This window comes from Pogoniulus pusillus, chromosome 7 (assembly GCF_015220805.1).
Source record: "Pogoniulus pusillus isolate bPogPus1 chromosome 7, bPogPus1.pri, whole genome shotgun sequence".
In the NCBI taxonomy this organism is placed as follows: Eukaryota; Metazoa; Chordata; class Aves; order Piciformes; family Lybiidae; genus Pogoniulus; species Pogoniulus pusillus.
Genome location: NC_087270.1, coordinates 26,350,005 through 26,362,882, shown reverse-complemented (window position 1 = coordinate 26,362,882; position 12,878 = coordinate 26,350,005). Strand labels below are relative to the sequence as shown.

The 12,878-nt window shown below is 48.1% G+C and overlaps 1 protein-coding gene across 3 annotated transcripts in view; it reads left to right on the top strand.

Moving 5' to 3' along the window:
* Positions 1 to 953: 953 nt before the first annotated feature.
* PELI1 (pellino E3 ubiquitin protein ligase 1) overlaps positions 954 to 12,878 on the top strand; it is a 50,133-nt gene continuing 38,208 nt past the window's right edge. For 2 of the 3 annotated variants that reach the window (XM_064146318.1, XM_064146316.1), the window contains exon 1: positions 954 to 1,271. The gene's annotated coding sequence lies outside the window, so the exon portion shown is untranslated. The remainder of the gene's footprint in view (positions 1,272 to 12,878) is intronic. The other variant, XM_064146317.1, reaches the window with a different exon arrangement.

Below are 12,878 nucleotides of genomic sequence, written 5' to 3'. Positions count from 1 at the left end.
CTTTTCAGATCATGCAGCCCAACCATTCTCTAACTCTGCCGAGGGTGGGGCTAAGCCTTCACAGGATCAGAGGATCACAGGCCTTGGAAAGAGATCATCAAGTCCAACTCCTCTGCCAGAGCAGGACCATATAGTCTAGCTCAGGCCACAGAGGAACACATCCAGACAGGCCTTGAAAGTCTCCAGAGAAGAAGACTCCACAACCCCTCTGGGGAGTCTGTGCCAGTGCTCTGGGACTCTTACAGTAAAGAAGTTCCCCCTTGTGTTGAGGGAGAACTTGGCTCTCAGCACCACATCTCTGCCTCTTGGAAACACTTCCAGGCACGGGCATTCAGCCACCTCCCCAAGAAGCCTGTGCCAGGCTTGAGAACCCTTTCAGGCAATAAAGTTCTTGTAACATCCAATCTAAACCTGCCCTGGGGCAAATTAAGGTAATTTCCTCTTCTCCTATCACTTGTGGTAAGGGGAAGATCCCAACCCCACCTAGCTCCAGCCTCCTCTCGGGGAGCTGTAGAGAGCAATGAGCTCTGCCCTCTGCCCCCTCTTCTCCACACCAAACACCCCCAGCTCCCTCTGCTGCTCCTCCCCAGCCCTCTTCTCCAGCCTCTTCCCCACTTTCCTTGCCCTTCTCTGGACCTGCTGCAGCCCTTCAATGTCCTTGGAGTGAGGGCCCCAGAACTGAACACAGAATTCAAGGTGTGGGCTCCCCAGGGCTAAGCGCAGGAGGACAATGCCTGCTGTAGTCCCGCTGGCCACACCACCGCTGATGCAAGCCAGGATGCCGCTGAGCCTCTGCGTACGTCCCCTGCCTGCGCCGGCCGCGGGCAGCCAGGCGCCGGCCCGCGCCCTCCGGCGCGCCAGGGGGCAGCACTACAACTCCCGCCATGCCCCGCGGCCGCGGGCGCGGCCCCGCCCCGCCGGCGGAGTGCGCGCGCGCGGCTGCTGCCGAGTCAAAGGGCTGGCGGTGAGCGAATGAGCGCGGAGGTGGCCGGCAGGGGTTCGCCGTTGGCGTCGGCACGGCGGCGCAGACCCACATCGATCGGCAGCTTTCCGGTGTGTTTTTCGCAGCGCCGGCTCGCCGAAGCCTGTGGGAGCGGGAAGGAGACTTACGGAAGCTCCTTCCCCGCTCGCCCAGCTGTGGCTGTTGTCCTCCCTGCGGCCCTGAGGAGACGGAGACTCTGAGGCTGCCCTCTTCCCTTTCTCCCTCAGCCTCGGGGAGCAGCGATTGCTAGCGCGGGGCGCTTCTCCTGTCTGCTCCCTTCTTGCCTGGGGTAAGTCGCGACCGAGACTCGTCCGTGCGTCCGTGTCGCCGGTGGGGGACTGTTCGGGGGGTTGCCTGCCTCTTGGGGCTGCCTCCGTTTCTCAGCCGCCTTCCCCCGCAGGCCTACGCGCTTTGTGCTGTGCCTTGTCGGGGCTGGGTTATTTAAGGCTGTTTTTTAACCTAAGTCTCTCTCTTTTTTTTTTTTATTTTTCCTGAGACCTTAGGAAGTTTGTTGCCTGCTTCTTATTATTATATTTTTAGTAGTTTTTCTTACTTACAACCCCCTTCCCCCGCCATCCGCCCCGCAGTCGGCCGAACCGCGCCGTGGGGCTGGGGATGTGCTGGGAAAGCTCTGCCATGGAGCAGCTATGGAGCCGCCTGCCCTTGGAAGCAAAACGGCAAACAAAGAAAAGAAACCAGGATCGTTCAGTATTTGGAATTCGAGGTTTTTTTTTTCCCCAGATGGTGTTGTTTTGTTTTATTTTTGGGGGGGGGCGGGAGGAAAAGAGTCGTCCCCCCTCCCTCCCCGGAGTCCAGGCTCCGCCGTTTGTCGCCGTCCACTGTGACGGAGCCAACGTTGAATGGGAACAGCTGCAGCACGCAGGCGTTTGGAAACGAAACAAAGGGGCATTTGGTTTTGCTGTCGTTCATCTGTGCAGTCTTGGTGCGAAAGCAGGCTGCTTTTTCTTTTTTTTCGGTAGCTCTTCCAAATTTGATGTTGTCTTGCTCTGGAAGAATCCAGAGAGCCGGTAGGTAAGTTGTCTTTTTAAGCTGGTGAGGGGCGGGGGAGGATCGCAAGGTTTCTTTTCCATGTCCTCACAGTCTTGGCTCTTTCGTGAGCAGCCTGCCGTCCAGTGAAACTTTCATCAGTTTTTTCTTTTCGCTCTACTATTTTTTTTTTTCGTTTCCGCGTTGCTAAACAATGCGATTTCAGGAAGAGATAATAATAGGAGGACGTTTCTGGCTGTAGCAGCCATGCAGAAGATCTTTAAGAGGCAGGGAGAAAAGGAGTGTTTTCAGATGAATTTTTTTTGCCCTTTAAAGGAGTTGTTTATAAGCAATTACCATGTTTTTTATACTGAAAGCTTGTTCATTTTTTCCTTTCCTATACATTTTCTAATTACCCCCTCAAAAAAACTGCAGCTACTTTGCCACTGCAAAAGGCAGCTTCCATAACCCATGCAAGCAAGAAGCAAGCTTAGCTGTAATGCTCCTGTTTCTGACCTCCCATTTCACTGGAACTCCTCTGCCTTGAAAGCAAACAACCAGGCCAGTAGAATCGGAAAGCATCTGGCAATTCTGCATCCAAAGGCTGGTGGGGTTATTTTTTCCCGTTTCGAACGTGTGGGGGGAGCAGGGGGAGAGGCGGAGATAAAAAAAGACCATTTCCGGTTTCTCTTCAGTAGCTTTTCAGATTTTTGGTGTTGTGGGTTTTTTTCCCACAAAAGCAGCAGCTGGGTGACTTGTTGCTTTTTATGCTGGAAGGCAGCGGGAGGTTAGAGGAGATGAAAGCTGCAGCTAACTAGGCTGCCTATTTTTTTTTGTTTGCATGCGTCGCCCTGCAGTCCCGTGTGGCTTCACGTTGGCTTTGTATTGTGTTAGACCCAACAGGTTAAGTTTGGGACTAACGTCGTGCTAGAGTTCAGATGTGTGCGTGAAATGTTTCCCCCTCTCCGTGCCTCTGCCTTCCTTCCCACCAAGAAAAAAGCCTGGTTTGTAGAAAATTGAGCAGTCCTAGTAGGGAAATTAGACCTTTGTAGTGCCCTGTGAGAGAAGTGTCCTAAGTTCTTTTTGAAGTGGTATGAATGGCCAGGCAGGAGGTCGTTTTATGTGGATACCTACTGACAACCTTAAGCTGAAACATCTCCTGTTTCAAATGAATTCAGCTTCACCTCAGTGGTGTGAAGTGTGCCTAAAGAATTTCTTGCTGAACACTGAAATGGGTTTCTCAATGCAGCAAACAGGTCACCGTGCCCATGCACACCTTGGAAATTAACGTTTGGAACTAGTCTTGGAGCTAAGATTGTCTTTTATTTTGGTGTCAATACTGGTTGCTATTAAGAAATGCAGCATGGAAAACCAGGATCCCTTTCACTTCAGGATTTGGAGCTAGCGACTGTGCAAAACAAAGCATCACCTTTGTGGAGCTGGTGGTATTGAAAGCTCTTACTCATTTGGAAGGAATTAATTACAGTTACATTTCTATGTGAAATGTCTTCTCAGGCAGGAACTGTGGAATATGCAGAAAACACAAAGCTGTTTGTAGATGCTGATGCATGCCCTGAGCTAAAACAAAGGGAAGAATGAGGGTATATAATGAGAAATCAAAGGCATCTTTGAGTGCCTACTTCTAAGCAAAATTGCACAGTTGATTAGGAATTCCTGCAGGATACCAGTAACTGGAGGTACATTACTAGCTGGTCATCATGCACCTTGGTGGTTAGACTGTCAAAGCTTTGACTGCAGCTCTCTTGCTTCCCAGACATTTGTTCCTTAGTTTCCAGATTCTCAAGCATGCTGACAAACTGTCAAAAGAAGTGACAGCAAAGAGATGGTGCAGGAAGTAGGTCGAGTGCTGCTATGTACTGCTGAGAGAGTTTCAGTGGAAAAAGAGTAAGCCTGTTTCCATCTGATCTAGTATCTGCTTCCTTTCAGTCTACTGGTCAACAAGTGGCACCAGTAAATGTCAGCCTCCGTTCTGAAACTGCTGTTGCATCCTTCATGGGGCTCAGTCAGCCTGACTGGAAGGAAAGCTTTGTGGGGAAGAAGCTAAAAGAGCAACTGAGTTATGATCCTGTGATGTCCAAATTACATCTGTTGGTCAGATGTGGCTCTGTCTCCCATGAGGCCCTGGGCAGTTGGTGGGGTGGGTTTCCCTCTCCCTGTGTTGCTGGAGCAAGAGGGTGTGTTCTGTGGTGTGTTCTTTGTGGCTTTAAATGTTGTGCAGTGGGTGTGGCAGTTCTAATAGTCACAAGTGATGGTGGTTTTTGTGTACAGTGCTCGAATGGATGTATTCAGAAACCTGCCTTCCAAGTTAGAAAAAGCAGAAGTTATTTGGCATACTAGGAACTAGTTCTTAAACTACAAGAAAAAACAAGCTCTACTCTGATGCTTTCTCCTAAAAGCACTGAAATCTGTTGACAGTAAGTTGATTTGCTGAGAAGTGACAGCCTTGCTCTATGGATATGTGATTTTGCAAGTATCCTGCATTTATGATTTGGAGATCTTGCCTCATGGAGGAAAAGGTGCTAAGTGTGTGGTTTATGGGCTGTGTTAGGTGAGCCCTACACCATGGACTTCTTTTGCTGATCCATGCTAGCTGCTTAAAATGATATTTTGGAATAGCCCTGTGGTTGTGAATGGATGTGAAATAGGTGACTGGAAACTGCAGGTTCTGCCAGAGAAGTCTGCTGTTCTGTGCTGAAGGTAGGTGGTCATCAGTGCCAGCCTTGCTTGCTTCAGCAATGTCTCCTGGCTGGCATACCAGCTATAAGTGCTGTGGGGTGGTGGTTTGGGATGTAAGCATTTCATTCAGACTGAGGGCATCAGTCCAACTGGAAGTGTTCAATGAGAGATAGTGTCCTCAGGGCCCTGCCTATGCAGCAGCACAGTTCAGAATATGAAAAGGTGACAAATATGAGTCTGCTGACCTTGCTGCTGAAGTCAGTGATGAGACTTGCCTGCTAGCCCTGGCACACTGGTGGATAAATTCTGGATGTGGGGTTCAAAGCTGTAATACTTGAGAGCAGAGAGGACTGAAGATTGCAGTGTGCTCTTGGCTGTGCTTTCAGGAGTGCTAGTATCCTATCAGTTGAAGGTGTGTGGCAGTTGTCAGAGCAGGAGTGGCCTAACCCTCCAGCTCTGGCCCTGTATCAACTTCTGGGTAGAGGATTCAGTCAGCTCACACTCCAGTTGTGGTACTTTCCTTGTTTGCCAGTAGACTATATTGTAGAAGACTCTGGATGTGCTGTGCTGGCTCAGAATGCCCCCAGTCTCCTTCTATGTGGTGTATACAGCTACATCAATCAGTGCCAACCTTCTTTGTGGCAGATTAACTGTAGAGATGTGAAGAGAGACAAGTGCTGGTTTTGGGAGAGGTTCTTTCAGATGAACCCTTTGGGTTGGAGAAGCCCTTTAAACTCATCCAGTCCAACCATCGTCTAACTCTGCCAAGGCTGGGACTAAACCATGGCTATCAGCCCCACATTTCTGCTCTTTGAAACACCTCCAGGGATGGGCACTCAACCACCTTCCTGGGCAGCCTGTGCCAGGCTTTGAGAGCACTTTCAGGGAAGAAGTTTCTTCTAATGTCCAACCTAAACCTGCCTGCCCCCCTCCTGTCACTTATTCCCAGAGAGAAGAGGCAAATCCCCACTTGTCTCCAGCCTCCTTTCAAGCTGTTGTTGCCAAAAGGCCTCCCCTCAGCTGCCCTCCTCAGAACAAATCATCCCAGTTCCCTTAGTTGCTTTTCAAGACCTGTTCTGTAGTCGCAGGTGTTTCAAAGAGGCAGACGTGGTGCTGAGGGCCGTGGTTCAGCCCCAGCCTTGAGAGAGGTTGGACTTGATCGTGAAGGGCTCTTCCAACTGAAACAATTCTGGGAAAGAATATTTTGTAGTTATTTGCAATATATGAGTTTGGAGCAAGTTGATCGAGTAAGATTCTTTGTGAGAGTTTGTTGGACCTAGGGCTCGAGGAGAATGTTGGAAAATAAACCTGAAGCACAGAAAAATAAATGAAGAAAACACAAGGCCCTGCCTATCCAAAATTGCCTTTAAGTCATCTTTTATTGATGGAGTTTTGCTTTCATTGTCAATGGATTAATCTGCCTGGATGTCCTTATCTGCTTTTTTCATTACATTTCAAGTGTGCAACATTTCTGCAGCTGTTGGACTAACTGGACAACTTCACAAACACTTCCAAATGCTTTTCTGAGCTGGGATTCCTGTTTGCCATGCTTCATGGCTGAGGTCAGTGACAGAGATCAGATGTGAAGGGGTTGAGTTGGCTTCTGTGAAGAAACTAAACCATTGGCATCAGTAGAGCTGCAGGGCTGTTTAGAGGCATCATGAGAGCAAGCATGGTGACCTGACTTGAGCATGTTGTCTGGGCCTGCCTTGCCTCTCCAGAGCTCCTGTTTCATGGCCCAGTGGTTTATCTGGAACTGGCATCTTTGGGTTAGATCTTGTCAGCCTCTTCTCCTTGGTGGCAAGTGACAGAGCCATAGGGAATGATTCCAAGCTGCCCCAGGGGAGGCTCAGGCTGGATGCTAGGAAATACTTCTGCACTGGAAGGGTTCCCAAACATTGGAATGGTCTGTCTAGGGCAGTGCTGCAGTCCCCATCCCTGGGGGTGTTCCAGCAGCCTGTGGAGCTGGGCTTAGGCGTGGTTTAGTGCTGACCTGGCAGTGCTGGATCAAGGGCTGGATCGGATGAACATCTGACCAGATGCTTTCTGTGTTTCTGTGAAACCTTTCTGTCATCTTTGTCCAAGCAAGCAACACTGACTGGGGCAGGACAGGAATCTCCTAGATAGAGCCATGGACTTTGGGCATGGAAACTAATAGGCCTGTGTAGCCTGCACTTGTGGCCCCTTGGCCATTGAGGCTTTTGGGGTGCTGAAAGACAGCACTAAACTAGTAGCAAAATCACGGTTTAATGTTTGTAATTCCTTTTCTTGTGGTAACCTTATGCCACTCTGCTGGTTACAGGTCCACCCCAAAGTGTCTACCTTCCCTGTCCACAGCTCCTTCAGCTTTTAGTGGCTGAGCAGTATTAAGTAGTAAATACTTGATTTTAAAATAGTACAAACTTGAGTTACTTTGTCTGAATTTTCCTTCTCCTAAGACAAATCATTTGTGTTAAATGATAAAAGTGATCTTGCGGGAAGGCTGCAGAGGGAGTTCTTACAAGAATGTCCACTGACAGGACAAGGGGAAATGGATTTAAATTGAAGGAGAACAGGCTTAGATTGGATCTGAGGAAGAAATTCTGCACTAGAAGGCTGGCAAGACTTTGAAATGGATTGTCCAGAGAAGTTGCAGATGCCACTTCCTGGAGGTATTCAGGGCCCAGACTGGATGGGGACTTGACCAACCTGTGCTAGTTAAGAGGTGTCCCTGCCCATGGCAGGGGTTTGAAATAAATGATCTCTGAGGTCTCTTCCAGCCTGAGCCATTCTGTGATAAAAGTAGGCACTGAAGAATTTCTGCTAAGAAATCTAAAGGCTTCAGAATCAAACTCTGATGGTAATGTGACTTCAGATGTAGGAAGGCTGCTTTCAGAGCTCCACAGAAAGCTATATGATCCCCACGAGTGTCATGAGTACCTTGGCTGTTTGTGCCCAGCTCCCTAGGGGATCTTTGTCCTTGACCTGGATATGTCCCAGTATAATGTGTCTTCTGTTCTTGGGTGTCAGGTGGCCCAATCATAGCTCCAGGCTTGAATGGCCACCAGAGAGGAGACTGGCCAGTTTGGGCTGGAGAAGAGGTGGAGTAGTGCTGCACACTTGTTAATGACTTACTCCTTTGTTCTTTTCTGCTTCCAATTGACAAAGTGAAGCCAGGCGTAAAGACACCTCTATTTTTACCCAGCAAATGTTGGATGCAGATGCTGTTTGACTTGCTCATGTTAAAATCATTTTTAGTATCAGTAGTGATGACTAGAAGTTGAACTGGCAGGGGGGAAGCTCTTAGTCAAACTGTAAACCAAGTCACTGTGCTAGCACCTAAATTCAACACCTGCTACGTGCATGTGTTAGGGGAGATTTGTTTAATGTGCCTTCAGCAAAGAGCTGGGAAAGATGCATCTCAAATTCCTTGAAACTTAGAGTCAATCAGTAAAAACTGTTGTTCATCATGGAAGATACCTAAACTTTTTTTTTTTATCAGAGAGTAGACATAACCAAAGAGGTTCTACTTTTGTGTTTTCATGGCATTTCACAGAATCCCTGACTGGCAGGGGTTGGACGGGCCCTTTGAATATCATCTAGGCCAACCCCTTCACTAGAGCAGGGTTACCCAGGCTAAAGCACACAGGGACATATCCAGGTGTTTGGAATGCCTCCAGAGATGGAGACTCCATGGCCTCTCTGAGCAGCCTGCCAGAGCCCACTGCTCTGCCATCTTCACAGGGAAGGAGTTTTCCCTTCTGTTCCTGTGGCACCTCCTGGGTTCCAGTTTGTGTCCATTGCCTCTTGTCCTGTCCCTGGGCACCACTAACCAGTCTGTCTGCATCTTACTGACCCTCACTCTTCATCATTGCAGTCCTCAGGCTGCTATTCCCCAGGCTGAGCAGCCCCAGGGCTTTCAGTCTCTCCTCACATGGTGATGCACAGTGCCCTCAGCAGCTCAGGGGCTCTCTGCTAGACTGTCTCCAGTAGCTCCTTGTCCCTCTTGAACTGGGGAGCCCAGAACTGGACACAATGCTCCAGATGAGGAGCAGAGTAGAGGGCAAGGAGAGCCTTTCTTTACCTGCTGGCCACACTTTTCTGAGTGTATCCCAGGATTTGTGATTTTTCTTGCGTGAAACTGTTCAGGCAAATCTGTGATGGTAATGCTGATGCTTTAGATGAGGACTGCTTCCATCTGCTCTCCCTGCACTTCAGAGTTCAACCATTTCATGTGCTTTCATATGCATATAAAACTACACAGAATCACGGAGTCGCTTCAGTTGGAGAAGACCTTTAGGATCAAGTCCAGCTCTCACCTGTATAAATATGACTGCACTTCATACCTTGGGGTTAGCAGACTGTGTTTAAGACAAATGATATTTTAATGCATATTAATCTGAACACAGTTGATCACACTTCTGCTTAGGAAGTTTTCACAGCCAAGTCATCCCCCCTTGACTCCTCTTGTAGGTGGATCTATCACACTGGATCTTTGCTCCTTGATATACATTATTTTTTAATAAGATAATTCCTATGCTGCTAATAGCCCACATCAATTATTTTAGCATTCACTTGGTGCTGGATGTGAAATAGTGTTCCAGCAGTATTTCCCTTCTGGTGCAGCAAGAATTGTTGCCTCTTGGTTGAGGTCTCTGTGAAGCTGAGATTGTTGCAGGGGACTGGAGTGTACACCATGGAGAGGAAGTAATGGATTGCTCTGTTGAGGCTGTCAGCCACATGCTGTAGCTGAGGAACTCCACTTTTGGGTCCTGAGCTGAGGAACTCAATCATTCAAATAGCAATGCATGAGTAGCTTTGATGTTTATCCATCTCTTATTCTTTCTTGCCCTAGGTGTGTTCTTCAGGCAGTAGTGTGGTCAATGCCAAAGTTTTGTGTGAGCAGCAGATGAGAACACAAAGCTCAAAGCCACTGCCTCTCATCCCATCACTGTACACCCTTGTAAAAATGTCCCTTTCTAGCTGTTGGGCAGCCTCCTTCAGGTACTGGAAGGATACTCTAGGATCTCCCTGGAGCCTCCTCCAGGCTATTCAGCCCCAACTCTTCCAGCCTGTCCACATAGATATGTAGATACTCCAGCCTTGCGGTCATCTTTGTGGCCACTTCTGGACCCACTCCAAGGCTTCCATGTCCTTCTTGTGTTGAGGGCTCCAGAACTGCTCTAGGTGGGGACTCAGCAGGTCAGAGGGACACAAAAACTGTGTATAGCAAGTGTTTGGTGTCTTTCAGTCTCTTAGAGTATTGTAGGCATGCTGCTGCTATTTTATTATAATAAACAGCCCCTAGTAATGAGGAGGATTAATACTGAGATATTTCTGGCCACTTTGGTATATATTTCAAAACCTCATTCATCAAGAATGTTCCTAGGGAGAGGAGACCAACCCCCTCCTGGCTCCAGCCTCTGTTCAGGGAGCTGTAGAGAGCAATGAGGTTTTCTCTTCTCCACAATAAACACCCCCAGCTCCCTCAGCTGCTCCTCCCCAGCCCTATTCTTCAGGCCCTTCCCCAATATCCTTGCCCTTTGCTGACCTCTTGCAGGGATGAGGCTGTGATCCTTCTGTGCTAGTACCTTGTGCTATCCTCAAAGACAGGTGGGGTGTGCTCTCTTCCAGATCCCTGGAGCTCTGGGCAGGGTGTCTGAGCCCTTCCAGCCAGAACACTAGAAAGCCTGACAAAGCTAAGACTGTGCTTCGCTGTCCTGGCTAACCAGGAGCTCACCTGTGGGGAGGTGGCACATTGCCCATGTACTGGGCTGAGGGGTGATGTCTCCAAAGCCTCAGGTGGCTCTTAGGCTTGTCTTTTTTAACTCTGTGCTTGTTTTGATGAAGGAATTCACAGCTCTGTTGATGCTTAACTTGCGAATGTTTGGAGGCTGCTGCAGAAGTGCAGATCTGTGTTCAGTTACTAATCAAATCTTGCTCTGCTTTGGGCCATCTCAGTAATGAAGTACCAAGGACTGTGAAGGTACTTGGAAGAACTGCTGGTGCAGTGTGAGCTCCCAGTTCTGCTTCCCCTGTGTCAGTGTGACTGAGGACCAGGTGCAGGACTTATCCGAGAGCCAAGGCTGATGCTAAGGAGGAGAGCACACAGTGCTTTGGAGCCTGGGGAGTTACCACATTTGCTGCTGAACTTTGGCAGCAGTGGATGGCATCTCAGAGTGCCAGGACATGTGCCTGCTGGCCACTGTGTTCAGTTCAAGACTGCGCTAAGCACATCGATGGGAAATCGCAGAACTTCTTAGGCTGGAAAAGACTTTCAAGATCAAGTCCAATTATTAGTTTCACACTGACAAGTCCGTGACTAAACCAAATCCCTCAGCACAACATCTAATCACTATGAGTCCCTATGGTTGGAAAGAGCCACCAGGATAATCCAGTTCAACTTTCATACCAGCATCCTTAAGCACTAGACCATAGCCTCAAGCACCACATCCACTCTCATCTTAAAGACCTTCAGGGTTGGTGACTCCACCTCCCTGGGCAGCCTGTTCCAGTGCTTGACCACCTGCTCAGTAAAGAACTTCTTCTGAAGATCCAACCTAAACTTCCCATGATGCAACTTGAGGCCATTTCCTCTTGTCATATCATTAGTAATTCAAGAGAAGAGACCAGCTGCAGCCTCGCTACAACCTCCTTTTAGGGAGTTGTAGAGGGCAGTGAGGTCCCCTCTTGTTTGTATGAATGTGCCATTGGAAAGATAATTTGGATTGGATTTGTTGCTTGTTCTCAGGTGCGTGAAGCTGGAGTGGTCTGAGGCACTCTGCTTGTTCTTGAAAGATCCAGTGCTGTATTTCTGGCTGTTGGGAGATGCTGTCCATGAGTACTTTGTGTTCTGTTGGGTTGATGGCAGCTTCAATAGTACTGCATGTACTGAAAACATCCAAACCAGGCTTAATTCAATTTAGATTTTACAGCTACTATTATTGATTTTTCTTTATTTTTTTTTTTCCTTACAGCTGGTCTGGGCAGTCTGCTAGCATTTTAATTACTTTTCCCTACAGGAATGTGGGGAAGGACCTTGCCAGTCTTTATTTGTGTGTCTAAGGGCTGCTTGTGTGAATAAGAATTGTAGAGATCAGATATCTCTGCTGTGGTCAAACTCTCCATCTATAGAAGCTGCATCAGTATGCTGCTTTATTTGTGAACTTGTCTTGAATGCTGACTGGTTTGGGACATGTAAGGATGGTGTCCTGAACAGAGTCAGTCAAAAAACTTGAAATTTATAGGAACCTGGGACAAGAAGGGACTGTTGGAAGCAGCTGCACCTACTGGAAAAGATGAACTTTGTCATTTTGCAGCTTGTGTGCTGAAAGAATAGAAGGCTGCCCATAAGACCATGGCCTCTGAAGAGACAGAAAAGGCAAGAGGGAGGGGAGAGAAACAGCACAAGTAGGAGTTAGCGTATGAGACAAAAAGAGGAAGGAAATGAGGGGTGGAAGGAACAGAGCATAGAGCAAAGTAGCCAAGCAGGATGAACTGCAGCATTCTGAATGCTGCAGTCGGCAGGAATGCCTGACAGCTGTGTCTGCTGGCTTCAGATCTTGACTGTTCATCTCTCTTCAACCCACAGAGACAAGTGGCTGTGCATAAGCATGGTGTCTGGCCAGGTGCCTGGTAACCTTCAGAGTGGAGCAGGGTTCCCTTCCATTCAGACTTTGTCTTAAGGATGGTGACTAGTCTTTGGAAGCATTACTTTGACAATCTTTAGATACTCTTCCACAACCAATCCTCAGAGACCATATTTCTGTCCTTTTCCTGTCTTGGAATCTGTTGGGGCTTCTTCAAGCTTTTGGCCTTTAACAAGCAGTGCTAAAAGATACTTTGGCAACATGTAACCAAATGGCTACTTTGGAAGAATTACTGGGAGAAGTTCTTGCAAGTAGTCCCTAAAGTGTGTGGATGTGAACGTTAATCTCTTCTCCCGAATAACAAGTGATAATATGAGAGGAAATGGACTTAAGTTGCCCCAGGGGAGATTTAGGTTGGAGATGAAGACCAACTTCTTGATTGAAAGGGTTCTCAGACTGGCAGAGGCTGCCCAAGGAGGTGATTTGAAAGAGGCAGAGCTGTGTGCCGAGTGCCATGGTTTAGCCCCAGCCCTGGCAGAGTTAGAGAATGATTTGACTCTATGGTCTTCAAAGGCTTTTCTAACCTGTGTTCTGTGTTAATGTTGCCAAATCCCAGGTTTTATTTTAACTGCTGCTTATGGGAG